The sequence below is a fragment of the Vanacampus margaritifer genome, chromosome 16, assembly GCF_051991255.1.
Source record: "Vanacampus margaritifer isolate UIUO_Vmar chromosome 16, RoL_Vmar_1.0, whole genome shotgun sequence".
Classification (NCBI taxonomy): Eukaryota; Metazoa; Chordata; class Actinopteri; order Syngnathiformes; family Syngnathidae; genus Vanacampus; species Vanacampus margaritifer.
The window spans coordinates 16,693,241-16,708,442 of record NC_135447.1 but is presented as its reverse complement, the minus strand read 5'-3'; the positions used below and the strand labels follow the sequence as shown (position 1 = coordinate 16,708,442).

At 38.0% G+C, this 15,202-nt stretch overlaps 1 protein-coding gene across 2 annotated transcripts in view; it reads left to right on the top strand.

The window, feature by feature from the left end:
• LOC144036631 (homeobox protein PKNOX2-like) overlaps window positions 1-15,202 on the top strand; it is a 120,465-nt gene that overhangs the window by 30,100 nt on the left and 75,163 nt on the right. The gene's annotated exons all lie outside the window — the stretch shown is intronic.

Below are 15,202 nucleotides of genomic sequence, written 5' to 3'. Positions count from 1 at the left end.
TTTTATAGCAATAGAACACAATATTCTGTGGGCCTTGCAAAATCAGTCAAAATCCAATTAACCAGCCGGGAGCGAAGGGTATTGCTTCAATGAAAATGGCTGAGAGTGAATAAGATATGTACCTAAATCACTCTTCTGACATTATATTATAGGAAGAACGTCTCTTCCTATCACATAAGGGTTAAAAGTCATTGTTTGTGTGACCAATTACTGTCATGGTTTCATGAACTAAAATGCCAAACATCAGGAACAAATCTAAGTAAAAAGCAACATTTATAATTGTGAATAAGTAAGTCATTGCACTTTCTAGACATAGTTTGTGCCATCAATTACAGTGTGCAAAATGGAGATCACTGTGATTGACTGTTTAGCTAGAACATGCAAATCATTCCTCCTGCTTCCGCTGGCCAATGATGTCGCGCTACGGCAGCTCTAATCAGACAAACTACATTACAACCCATTATGTGCTGTTACCTCACAGAGTGATGACGCATGCACATATTGCGGTGCAGACCGGTGGCTGTTGGGTATATTTTACAAAAAAAAAATTCTATGTATGTTTTATTCCGTTTTTGTCAGTAACACTTTTTACTGTTACATAATACAGTACATATTGTACCCTGTATTTGATCATTCCTTTGCTGTCTTAAGTAATCAGGTACATTCTAGGTGATTTTTTTTGTGGATTATATTTACATCTCTCCAAAATCGTTTTTTAAGTGTTCCCATGCCCTGTTTTTCTGGTTTTTAATGTTTTATTCTGGCGTGATTTCTCTCGTTTTCATGTTTGCATGCTTGTCTACTTTGCCTACATGACTGTATGTTTCGTTTTGTCCAAATTTTGCATGTCCATATGTTTGTGAAGCACTTTGTAATGATGTGCTTTAAAAAGTAACACCTTACTTGCACACTGCCAGCTATCCCAAAACGTTTGTTGTCAAGAGTATGTTTACACTGTTGCTCACTGGCGAAGTGAAAATCAGCGATGGGAGTTCACAGACCAAGTAATATAACCTTTTGCAGATAATGTACGTGCAGTAATCCCTGCATTAGCTGTACGTCAGTGAAGAAATGCTAAATCTAAAAGGTGGGACCATCTTACTTTAGCAATAAGACCTTGGCTGTAGTTAACAGCAGCTGCTTGATGTTCTATTGTGGACAACCCACTCGGGACTCCCTCATACACTATTGTGGGAGCCAGACTCCCATTTCCCGTTTGAGCCCTGGACACTCGGTTCTTGCCTTGGCACTTGATTTATCAGCCAAAAACTCCATTATACCCTTGTCCCCCTCTCCTTCTCATGCCCCTGGGTCCTTTTGTAGTCTTGCTTCCCCACCTCCGGCTCCCCCCACACATTATCATTGTATTCAGCTGCAGAGGCCACTGTGCTGTTGTCCACTGGTTGGTGAGTGGGCAGAGTGCCCATTAAAGTGGGGGAGCTTCCTTCATGGAAGGCCTTTACAGATCGTGTTTCTGCCACCTGTCAGTCAGCTTATGAAGTAGGGGGCCAAGCGTGGTTGATGGTGCTGGGGTTGAATGCATGAGTGATGCCATTGCAATCTGGCAGTAAGCTTGCATTAGTCACTCAGACGTTTTAAGTCATCATTTTCAACTCGAACATTTTTGCTCTCATTCTCTTAAAATACTTGAGGTATGTTTAGACTAGTATGCCTTAGTAAAACTGATTTGTTTTGGTTTTCATTTTCGTTTTTTGTAAAAAAAGTTTTTGCAATTGTGAAATGCTCACGTAAAAATGCAGAGACAACTGAAAAGCACTGAATTAGATGTGAGCTGGAGCCTACTCCACATGTTGTTCCATGCTGAAAATGTGGCATGGCTTAAATTTGTCGTCGCTACGATGGATTTCATTGGGACAATGGCAGAAAGGATGAATAACAATGATTTGACTGTTGTTCTACAAGGTAGCTTTAAAGGCATGCATTTGTTCATCATCATACTGTCATGTCAAGGCGATGATTGTTTTAACATTGTTTCCACTCTACAATAGTGTTACCTCATTTGCTCCCAAAAATGTATAAAAACTTTCTATTTTAAATACTATTTAAATATTATATATATATATATATATATTCCCAAATATTAAATTAATACATATTTTTTATGATTTTTTTTATTCTAGAGCATACAGAAGGCTTAGATGTAGCCTCAGAACTGAAGAGAATGCTTGAAGCAATGGTAGTTATTACAAAAACGGCCAGCAGGTGGCAGCAGAGTATAAGAGATCAACCAGGGCCATGTTGCAACAAGCTGTTTCCCCACTCTTTTATACAGATTTGTGAATAATGATGAAATTTAGCTATATTCTAATGCTAATTGCTGCAAAACAGAAACAGATAGAAACATACTTTTTCCTGATGAAAGAAGAGACTCTAATCTTTGTTTTGGTAGGTTCCATGTTTTTATAACAATAGAACAGGATGTTCTGTGGGCCTTCCAAAATCAGTCAAAATCCAGTATAACAGCCGGGAGCAAAGGGGCTTTCTTCAGTGAAAATGGCTGGGAGTGAATGAGTTTAATTTCATCCGCCGTTTTTAAATTTAGTCTCAGTTTTAGTCCAGTTTCAATCACGCTTGTTAGTTTTGTTTCGTCTTGTTTTAGTCAACAAAAACAGTCAACATTTTAGTCTAGTTTTTGTCAGGACAATCATTTTACCACTGTATTTTTTTTGTCAGCAGATAATGTTGAACATTTCAGATGTAAAACTGTTTCACATAAAATTTTCTCTCATCATTTTGATGAAAAACAACTTCACACACAATAACAGTGGCGAGCGACTATGGCTTCATGCTACAAGCTAGTAAATTAGCCAGTATTAGTTAGCGGTCAGATTAACATTACTGTTGGAATGTTATAGCCGTTGGATTAATGTTGCGTTGTAACCAGTGTTGTGCTCGTTACTAAAAAATAGTTACTAGTTACTTCAATTTAAAAGTAACTCAATTACTCTGAAGATTACTTAACCAAAAAGTAATGCGTTACTATCGAAAGTAACTCTTTAGTTACTTAAAAAAAATGAAAGTATTTACTACAATTTACATACAATGTCACAGATTCGTCTAAGGCTTGAGTCGTCCAATGGTTAAGGAAATGGACTAGTGAACAGTGTATTTGGGTTCGAATCCTGCTTCAACCACTCTTTAGTACAAATGCAATATTGAATACTAATCATTGTCACATTATTTCGCCATTAATTTTGATGTCATTCGTCATTATTGATTTTTTTTCTATATTATCCATTCTACATTCTACATTCAAATTCAACGCAAGGTTTCAGCTTCATACCTCAATATTCACGTCAATTACATACAATGTCACAGATGCTTCTATGGCAGCAATGGCCCAGTGGCTAGTTCAGCAGAGCTTTGACCGGTAAACAGGAGGCGAGGGTTTGAATCCCACCTTCACCAGATTGCAGTTCAAGTTTTCTTTTTATTCATTTATCATTCAACTATAGGTTACTACTTAATATATACTAGTAATACTACTATTACTACTACTACCACTGCTACTACTACTACTACTACTACTACAACTACTACTACTACTACTAGTAATTAATAGTTAATTACTTTGTAATTTATCCGTCAATTTCCTTCCTAAACATTCAGCTTAGCATTCAGCTTTCAGCATTCCCACGCAATTTCTGCAGAAATTGCACTTACTCTAGTTGACCTTGTCAATTCCAATACTTTTGGAAGGGACTGTATCTAAAAATTAATATTAAACCCACAAACCCAAACAAATAGCAATTACCTATCCTCTTTGGCCTCACGACACTAAATATTGCACAATTAGTGACAAACTTGTCAATCAGTGGCTTAGTGGTAGAGTGTCCGTCCTGAGACTGGGAGGTTGTGGGTTCAGTCCCTTGCTGGTTCATACCAAAGACTATAAAAATGGGACTCATTTGCCTCTCTGTTTGAGACTCAGCATTAAGGGTTGAAATTGGGGGGTTAGATCATCGCATGATTCCCGAGTGCAGCCCCTGATGCTGCTCACCGCTCCCTCAGGGGATGGGTCAAATGCGGAGAATGAATTTTGCCTCACTTAGGTGGGTGTGACAATTAGTGCAAAACTTTTGAACATGGATTCTTCATGGATGTGAACTGTTCTGCAAAATAGTCAATGTTCCGTTAATCACAAACACATCCTCCCTGACCTCGCAAAAGTTTAAGGTTACGGTTATGCTCTTCATTATTATGTTCGCAGTGTGAGCTCACATTTTCTTCCATCACATTTACTACCTCTATGTGAAAATCCAACCATATCAGTTTTACCGTCACCCGCACTCTTTACCCCTACCAACCCTAATTGTAATTATGTTGATTTAACTTAGACACATGCGGCTCCCTCCATGCCATTTGAATAGGAGCTTATTAGTCGGAATATCTTTTTATATTTATTTATTCCCATTTCTCAGCATTCCTGTCGCCATTTCCAATTACTCTTGTCGTACGGCTGTAATTGCCTCGATGCTAATGGCCGCAAGACAATCGTGCTAAATGAGGTGAGGCCAAGAGGCTAGGAGCCCGACTTCATTAACAGCTAATGGGATTTTATATGGGGGACTGAAGACACAGCTCATCAAAAACAGAGATGGAAGGAAAACAAAACAGATGGAGGGGGAGAGCTAAATCACCAATATTCTCACTTAGCTCGACAAACAAAAAGCACAGGTTACTCTTTCCCTTCCTCTATTTTTAGAGAAATATATTTCTACAGAGAAACAGCTTTTTTTTTTCATGCTCTTGGAAACTGTCACACAATTTTTTTCACACCTTTTTTTTTTAAATTGAGAGGGACTCTGATGCGTGCAAAAATTGTATGTATGTATGGATGTATGGATGGATGGATGGATGCAACGGCCTGTGGCCGCAATGCTGCATGTATTGTAGACCAACATATACCCCATAACAATGGAGGACCAAAACTGCCCCAAAAAAATAAATAATAAATATAGAAATAAATGAATATAAGTGAAAATAAAAAAGATATGAAAAAATATGATTCAAAAATTAAATAGAAAAATTTATATAAATGAAAATAAAAAACATATATATATATATATATATATATATATATATATATATCCCTAAATAAATAAATACATGTAAAAAAAAAGAGAGATTCAAAAAATAAATATAAAAATGTCAAAATAAATACAAAAATAAATATATAAATAGAATACAATTTCAATAAATAAATAAAAACGCTCTACTCTCACATTTATTTATTTCATGCTACAGACGCTCTGTCAGGTCGAAATGTTATTCAAATGAGGGGGCGGTCCTAAGCGTGTCTTGGGTTTGGGCGCTGCTGTTGCAAACTGACAGAGCGTCTGCAGCATGAAATAAATAAATATGAGAGCAGAGCGTTTTTATTTGATTCTATTTATAAATTTATTTTTCTGTTTATTTTGACATTTATTTTTATATTTATTTACATTTTTTGAATCTCATTTTTTTTTACTTTTTAAAATGTATTTAGGGAAATATAGATTTTGTTGTTGTTTTTATTTCATTTATTTATTTTTATTTATATATTTTTTTGTATTTCATTTTTTTATTATATTTTTTGTTCTGTTTTTATTTTCATTTAATCATTTATTTATGTTTAATTTTGGCAGTTTTGTTCCTCCATACATAACATGCCAAAACCCATACTGAAATTCAATAAAATATGTGTTTGAATATTTTCTTTTGGATAATCAGGTTTTTGCCATATGTGATGAATGAAGTGAAAAAATAGCAGTGTATAAAATAGAAACTGGGAGAGAAAGTCTTTGAAGAAACTATGAGTAGAACTAAAATAATTACATACAGTATAAATGGGTTCACCATGCAGTACAGAAACAGATTCACCTTATCTTAAAATGAAACAACATTGGAGTAATGTGTTACTTTTTCCACAAAATGTTGTCTTCAAGTTCCCTATCCAGGCTACTTCTAATCTCTCTCTGTAGTGATGAGTCCCCACTGATTGAACTGTCCTTGAAATCTACTGAGCCATTTATCTTGGTAAAATCATTCCGTTCCCTTTGGACTATTATGTCATTGTGCAGCTTCAAGATCAGTTTTCCTATACTTTAATTTGCTGCACTATATTCAAGCTGACATGGGCAGTCTCCTGTTGGTTTCGGCTCAGTGCTTTTTTGGGCTCTTGCAGATGTGAAGCCTGCGAAATTCTATAACACACTGAATAAAATACCCATTCAGCTATGCGAATATATGCTGGAATCAGATGGGGATGAATTATTTTCAGTCACCTTTTATTGCTGTAGCCTCAGCGTGGGTTAATTATCTAGAAATTAAGAAAGTACTAGTGCCAACCCTTATTTTAAATTAATTTGTAGTTCTGATTACCTGTATAGTTCAACCACCTCAAAAATTTTTTCAATTGCTGTTTCCTGTGTAGGAAAAGCGGTTAAGAAAATGGATGTATGGATGTTTCATGTGTGTTTTTACCTCAGACAACAAAAAATTTCTTTGTGGCGTTTTTTGTATGATGTATTCTTTAATTTGTGTTATTAATAATTTATTTGCATGTAAAAAAGTGATTGTCTTCTTATTTTTTTTTTCATTTTCTGTTTATTATTTATTTTATTTTATTATTTTTTTGCGGCTATGTTAGTAAAAATATTGTTCTATGCTATGCAAGTATTTCTCTTTTTTTTTAATCTCCATGGTATAGAGTATTGAGTATTTTCCTGGGTATCGATATAGAGTTTGAAATCTTAGTATCGTGACCACCCTAGTGTGTGTGTGCGTGTACATGAGCGTGTGAGATCTGTAGTTTATATGACCATTGCCAAGCTCTCCATCATATGTGGTAGTGGTAACAAAAAAAAAATCCTTATCTCTTATCTTTCTCATTAAATCAGGGGTGTCAAACTCATATTAGCTCAAGCCACATGGATATATTGCCAAGTGGGCCGGATCAGTAAAATAATGGTATATAGCTTCAAAACAATTGGCGTCAGTTATACACAGATTTTCGTTATTTGCAGGCCAGCCCTAAATAGCAGGCCTCAACTGTAAATATATTGTTCCAAAAAAAAATCACAAATGCAAATGGAACGCGGCAACTCTTTGCCCGTATAAGTTCCGGGTGTGCCTACCTGTTTTGCACATTTATTGTTCCCAGAATGCATTATATGGTGCAGTTAATGAAGCTGTAGGATGTTTTTCCATGGCATATGTGTTTGTGTTACCAGCAACTGAATGTGTGTTGCATTCAGCAAGTTTATGCTTGATTTATGTTTTTATTTTATTTTATTTCAACAATCAAAAAAACATTACTCATTTTTTTTACTCTACAAGATCATCTCGCAGGATTCAACCTCTTTGCGGGCCTAATCCGGCCCGCGGGCCGTATGTTTGGCACCCATGCATTAAATGGGACATTTGTGGTTATTTTCCTCATTAAATCTCATTCATTGCCAGCCATTTTCAGAGTACAGGGAGTACCAAATTTCGAACCAAATTTAACCAAAATTTTGACATAAGTCAGATTTCACCGTTAAAGTAGATATTTACATCAAAATACTTTGTACAGTAATTTAAAAAAAAACATATTTGTGCGACCCGGAAGAGCCGGAACCAATATTTTGACCTGCCCGATGGACGTCCGTTGCTGGAGGTAACAACAATAACACACCTTTAAATAACTTTAAAATGGCGTGATTACTGTGGGAAATTAACGAAAAAGATGGTGCTATGGACAAGGCACGGGTGCCGTAAAGTCGAAACGACGTAGGTCCAGTATGATGTAACTCGAGGACTCCCTGTAGTCACCCCATATTGTCAGCCATTTTAGAGTTTTATTAATGATTTTTTTTTCGGACCCACAGAATATTGTGTTCTATGATTATACAATATTATATTTTATTTATATTTGGTATACCAAATATAACAACTGAAAGAATACATTTTAACCAGGAAAGTTTGATTCTACCTTTTTTTTTTGTAAGCAGCAGTTCAACATAGTCAGGTTTACAAAATGCACTTGTTTTCCCACGAACCAGAGAAAATAAGCTGAAACAATCAAGCAGAACATAGACATTGATGCTAATATCGTTTGCTTTAGTGACGCCTCTAGCATCTGAACAATGGTTTCACCAATGCCAAAGCTCATTTTGAATTTGATGCCTGACAGTACAGGGGCATCTTTACCACTGCGTTACGTCATCGTGTTTACGCTTAGTGAGAACTGTAATTGTTGAAGCTTTCTAGGTGTAATTTTCCCCCACTCTTGGTTGATGTACAATTCGCTGCTAAATAGTCTTTTGTGCTACATAATGCGCCACACATTTTGAATGGGAGACAGGTCTCACTAGTTCTCTCACACCTTTACTACGAATCCATGCTGTTTCATGTAGAATGGGAGCCGGCATTGTCTTGCAAAAATGAGCAGGGACGCCCCTGAAAAGGGATGTTGCTTGGATGGCAGCATTACTCCAAACCACTGTAAATTACCAGCATTTCACGATAAGTAACTTTATATTTTACAGTAATTTGTTCCAATGAAGTTCCCCTGTAAAATCCCAATTAATTAATTTACAGCATTTAACTGTTATTTTACAGTCGACTTTACACCAATCTGATCGCCTGTAATGTCACAATTTGCGTGATCGATCAATGACGTCATTGACCAGATGCGCAAAATAAATGGCAAATGGTAGTTCATTTATATAGCACTTTTCCACCTTACAAGGCCCTCAAAGCGCTTTACATTCAACTACTCATTCACCTACTGATGTCAGGAGCATCAGGAGCAACCGGGGGTTCAGTATCTTGCTCAAGGATACTTTGACGTCGTCACAATGGCATGGAATCGAATGCACAACCGCTGGGATGCGAGACGACAACTCTACCATTGAGCCAACAAAAAACAACTCCATTCACTCCAAAGTTGTTCTCTGTTGTTCTGTGCTAGTTTGTATGAGAGTCCAAAAGCTAAACTATTTTTAACATTCTTGCGTGTTGTGGGAGAGGTTATGGAAAGGCTTCGAATGATAGGTGGAAGTTCCGCCTCCACGCCCTCGACTAGCCAATCACAAAGTAATAGCCTTTCTGTATATTATTTTGTTTGTTTATTTTGACTGGTAAAAAGTCAGAAAACCATTTTATTTACATCAAATAAAAATAACTAGCTCCAGTATGTGTGCCATTTATTTAATTTTAAAGTGACAGTAACATGAAAAATCAATTAGTATTTTTTAGCTTTTAGCCATGTAAAAATGCTAATTCCTCACCAAAAACATCGATTAAGTAGTGTTTTCCTCTATTCGCCCCTCGATGAGAAATCCTAGCTCATTTTGCTCTCCCAGCACCAGTCCGAGAAAACGAGCGGGTGCTCACTCTATGACGTCATTAGAACCCACGAACCCACCCCCGCACAGCCTCTACTAAACACACACCCACTTTCTCTGAGACTTCCATTAGTGGTGTGAGATACTACAAATAATTTAATTAAATATAGGGCCAGTATTGCCAATTCTGAAATCGATACTATTTGATTTGTGGCGCAGTTAATGAAGCTATAAGGACGTTAATCCTTGTCATATATAATTTGTGTCATATTTAACACGTTTATGTTGGTCTATGATTGTTATTATCATTCTTTGAAAAACAAACCGTAACTTTAAGTTGCGTGTAAAATAATGACATCCAGGACGATTCCGTGTACAAGTTGTATTGCTCAGGACTGCTTGTGAAATTACGAATTCATATGATTTGATTGTGGCCGGCTGATTAATTGGTTGGACATTACAACTTTTCAACTTAAAAAATCGTCTCGCGGGCTGGATTAAATCCCTTTGTGGGCCTGATCCAGCCCGCGGGCCGTATGTTTGACACCCCTGTGTTATACTGTAGAGTAAATATACAAGTTTTTAAACTTTTTTCTGATCGGCGCTTGTGATCGGCCCCAAAAATCCTGTTATGTTATTTTCTAAGTAATAATAACTGACCAAAAACCAAATAATAACTGGTCAAAAAAGATGAAATGAAGATTTAATCACGTAAACAAGAACAGAAATAAATCTCTGAACAATGCACTTTCAAATAAGCACAAGGAAGAACAAAGGGATCTGAACCAGACTAAAGGAATAAAGCTAAATTAACAATGTGGGTTCTAGGTATAAAGCACTCATTATCAAGTCTTGGCGGTGTCCAGGTGGAACAACAAAAGATCTGACAGAGACTTAACCATCCCAATGACATAAAAACACACCCAACTAATGAAGTGGTGGTTAGAGAAAAATCCTGGCAGGCAGGGAAGTAAAAATAATGGTAATAATGATTGTACATGTTAGTGCTGGGCTGTTACGCAAATTTATATTTTGATCTTTGCAAATCACTGTGTGATAATGACAAATATGACAACCTATATTTTTCACATGTGAGCAGTGCCGCCACTAAATTTTTTTTACGGGGTAGGGTGGGGGTGGGTAGCGTTTCTCATACAACGATAATAGTTTGCATGGCTTTAAGACCCAAACCCAACCTTTTTTGCGCTACGGACTGGTTCAAGCAAGTTTTTGCGGACCGACAATCATTCGCAATTCACTCGGGGTGGGGTGAACAAAAGATGACACAATTGATTGCTGCTTTGGTCTGGTGGCTGCACAGCTAGCTGGCGGTTAAACTGCTAATGGTACGTCAGCAGCCTGTGCATACCCCTCTCGCATTGTCATCTTTGCCACATGGTAGCTCCACTAGCTTGTTCTAATGATCACAGGATTGCTGTGTTAACTGTTTTTGAGGACTTACCTTGCACAACAATTTACTCCATGAGATACCTCCTCAAAAGTGACAGGGAAGAACCATCTTGTTGAAACTGTTTCATCTTGGGAAGATGAAACCAAGTCATGGCTTGTTAAGCTGCGCGTTCGGTCATTGTTTACTTCTTGTTTCTTTCACTTTCTGTTTATGTCTTCAACTTGCAAACCGCAGAAGAGAAGGAAAACCTGCACTCTGATTGACTGGTGTCACGCACATTTCCGTTGCGTCTGATCAGCCGCTGATGCTCCCAGCTGCATGTTATTGTAATGTCACAATCAGAGGTGGCAAATCCAGGTCCACAAAGTAAAAACACTGCCACAGTTTGCTAGCTCCCCGGGTGCTCTAGGGAGCTAGCTAGCTAGCACGAGGGGCTAAAGCCAAAGTGTTTGATACATTGATTTTTTTCTATGTGTGTTTGAAATACCCTACCGTGCGGATGGTCAAACAAACCTTGAGTTTACTGCCGAACGTGAATTACGTAATTCTTTTATTATGCTTCTCTCCACGCATCTCTGAATTGTAGAATGCAAGCACTTTTTAACCCAAAACCTTTTTTATGGAACTGAACATTTTAAAAACTCGAAAGTGAGTTCTTTATGTATTTAAATAAAAACAAACGTGGTCATGTCACATCCAATGCATGCGCGCCCTTGTGTGGCGAGTGATGCAATTGTTTTTGTGTGTGTTTTTTTTGTGGTGGTGGTGGGGGTAAATAGTTAATACATTGGCACGGGTGCTAACGACAACAACATGTCATGTGTATGTTAGAAGCTCACCAATGACGTGACTCGATGATGTTGTAAAATGTTGCCCCACACGTCCGATGGTGCCTGCCGAGACGATGGTACGCTAAGCGTACTCTGCATGTAGGGCGAGGCGGCCCTGCATGTGAATTTGGATAGACTGTGAAGGTCCTTTAGCTTCAGATGTTGTATTTTAATCCCTGTAGTTCCAATAATAACAGGAGAAAACAGACACCTGCTAAAGTTGAACTGCATGGATGATAGTACTGGTTCTATATTAACTAATGTTAATTGTCAAAACCAGAAATAAATATGTTACTGGATATTAATTAATTCAATCCCATTATTAGGAATCATTACCACAAGCCAGACAGTTTGTTTATCATGGAGAATAGGATGTTGCAAGAGTATCTCTTCATTTGGGCTGTCGGATGTTTAAGCCCCTGAAATTCTTTCCAGCATACATGTTTTAAGGATTGGACCTGGTAGAAGGAACGCCTCTCCTCTAGCCCGTCATTTCTTCTGTACTTGGTGGCGGCAGTGTCTGTGCATGTACGTGTGCATTTTTGTCTTTGCTACATTGTGCCCATACACTCGTGTTTTTCCAGGTTTAACTATTGCATTGTGGGAACCGACTTCTACTTGAAATTGTGAAGTTCAGACCTCTTTTTGAGGGTCAATAATTTGTTTCAGAGTTTAGGTTTGAATTGGGTTATGGATGACATTAGAGTAAAGAATGGGGGTAGGCAATCATTTTTGATGGTTGGGGTTAGTGGAAGGGTCTAGGAAATGCATCATTTCAATGAGATGTCCCCACAATGATACAAAGACAAGTGTGTGTGTGTTTTTTTTTGGGGGGGGGGGTGTCAAACCTCCTGGGTCACAGCCCTTGTATGGAAGTCTCCCTGGCAACTGGAGCTGAGCCCGTCATAGTATTTTTCAGTTGGTGTGTGAAAGGGGTAAAACAATGTAGCCTGTCAGTAGCAGAAACGGAGGGCTTTGGGTTAAGGGTAGACTTGATCATCACTTAAAAGCTGCGTTGACTAAGAGTTCAAAGACAAAAATGTTTTTTTGTTGTCAATTATAGTGTGATCTAAGTGAAGTCGAAGTTTGATTAAACGATGATGTCGTTGATATATTTTGCAGCAGTCCCCAACCTTTTTTCTTTTTTTTTTAACACTATGGATGGGTTCATAAATAGTAGGGATGGGCGAGTAGGTACCAGGTATCTGTATCTGAGCAGGTAAAGCCTTATTTTCACAGATCACTACTTGTTATGGTGGCTGATACCAGTACCGGCCGCCTTCTTGTGGCCTTTTTATGATCAGGAACTAGGAATTAGAAGAATAGAAAATTGCCATTGATTTCATGCAATTTTAAGGGAAATGCTATATTGAGATATATAGGTGTTTCTTTAAAATTCACTGACTTTGTTCTTTGGGGAATTTGATGTACTAGTGGTATCGGTATTTGGTATCGGTTTGAAAAAAGTTGATAATAGTGAGTGTAGTTGTAATTAATATTATTTTCACTGTTTGTAATTAAATCACTTGTGCTTTTGTTGTTGTGATGGACTTGCATATTTGAGTAACTCCTTCCGGTGAATGCTACACGCTGACATGTTTTACGACACGGTTTTGAAAAGAGACAAATGCGAAAGTGAATGGTGCAAGATGAAGTACAAAACTGAAGGAGGAGAGCCGGAGCGAGACGTGTCAGCTCACTCAACAGTCATTTTATTTGGCTTCCTTAACCACAAAGATGTCACCTGTAAACCAACATTGAGACAGTGGGGTCAATGTTGAACAAGTCTGCATTTTCTGTTTACTTGGGATATCTGTATTTGATATTTACATTTATTGATGATCTTAAACTATGCAAAAGTCAACAAATTTGAGGCTACTACTTTTGATGGCACTGTAAAATTTTTACACATGTAAAAGATCACAACTATTTTCCATACTGTATAAGTTGATATTTTGTGTAATAATAAGTAGTTGCTAAAGTTTGGCGTGTTTAAGAAACAATGCATTCTCACTCTTAAACTTCAGATTTTTGCACCCACCAACCTTCTGTGCAAACACATTTGATTAAACAGTCTGAGTTTGTGTTATGTTCAGTAGGAAATACATTACTGTACACTCCCGGACAATAAGCTTGCAAGACAAAAGCACAGCTGTGACACACGAGCCGCTACTGTGTGTTGGCTGAGTAGGTGAGAGGAATGTGTGTTAGAGTGAGAATGTGTGAGTGTGTGTTTGATGTAGAGGTCGCTAAAGCTAGCCCATACTTTGGCAGAGACTGTTCAGTTGATGTTCATTATTTAAGAAAGTTCAAAAGATATTAGAACAGCAATAACCTTCAGATGTAAATGAAAATCCTGTTGAGAAGTCAAATCTCAGATTCAGGAGGAGAAGAGTGAATTTTGTCCTGGCTGTGGAACAGTGAACCAGCTCTACAACCTCGGCAGGGTCTTCGAAGGTGTCGGAGAGAAAAAGGCATTTGATGGTGTCTCCCAGGGGATCTTGTGAGAGGTTCTCCAGGAGTAGGGTGTACAGGATGCCCTAATTTGGGCTGTTTGGTCACTGTACGTCAGAGTTTGGTCCGCATTTTCGGCAGTAAGTTGGAGTCGTTTCCAGTGGGGGTTGGATTCCTCTAACCCTGCAACCTTTGTCATCAACTTTTTCGTGACCTTAACTCATTTGCTCCTCAAAAAATTATAAATCCGTTCTATTTTAAATATTACCATGCTCCCAAAGACGTATTTCTAAGTTTTTTGTGTTGTTTTTTTAATGCTAGAGCATGCAGAAGGATTTGATGCAGCCTCTGAACTGAAGAGAATGCTTGAAGCAATGGTAGTTATTCCAAAGAGGGCCATTAGGTTGCAGCAGAGTATGAGAGATCACCCGGGGCCATGTTGCAAAAAGCTTTTTCAGATTTGTGAATAATGATGAAACTAATCTAAAGATAATTACTGCAAAACGGAAACAAATAGAAATATGCTTTTATTTCTTGATGAAAGAAGAGACTCGAATCTTTCTTTTCGTAGGTTCCATGTTATTATAGCAATAGAACACAATATTATTGTGGGCCTTGCAAAATCAGCCAAAATCCAGTAAACCAGCCGGTGAATGTGTGTGAATGAGTTTTAATGGATAGAAATTCTAGGCATTGAAGGTGTACATATTAGTGACATTTTGATACATCTCTGGTTCTGCTGGCTGCATAAAGACGCAATCTCAGTCCTCGGCCTCCAGCCTCCTCCACATTGAGAGATGCCAAATGAGGTAGCTTGGCCATCTGATCATGATGCCTCCTGACCTGAATGCCTCTCTGTTGAGGCATTCCTTGCATGTCTCACCGAGAGGAGGCCCTGGGGAAGACCCAGGACACGTTGGACTCTGGTAAAGTCGCATTTCTCGCATTAATCAGCACCCAAGACGTTTTGGGGTGATTAATGTGATTAAGGCTGCTGATGACTTGGTCTATGCATTGCTTACAGGGAGTTGGTGATGTTTAGCATTTTTGGTGGTGCTTCAGGATGGACCTAAAGTGCACTGTGGCCTTTGCATGTGAGTTTGGCTTGACCTCATCTGGTGCCTTGGGTGCGCGTGTCCAGCTGTTGGGTGTTTAAAATGCTTTTTGCACGGTTT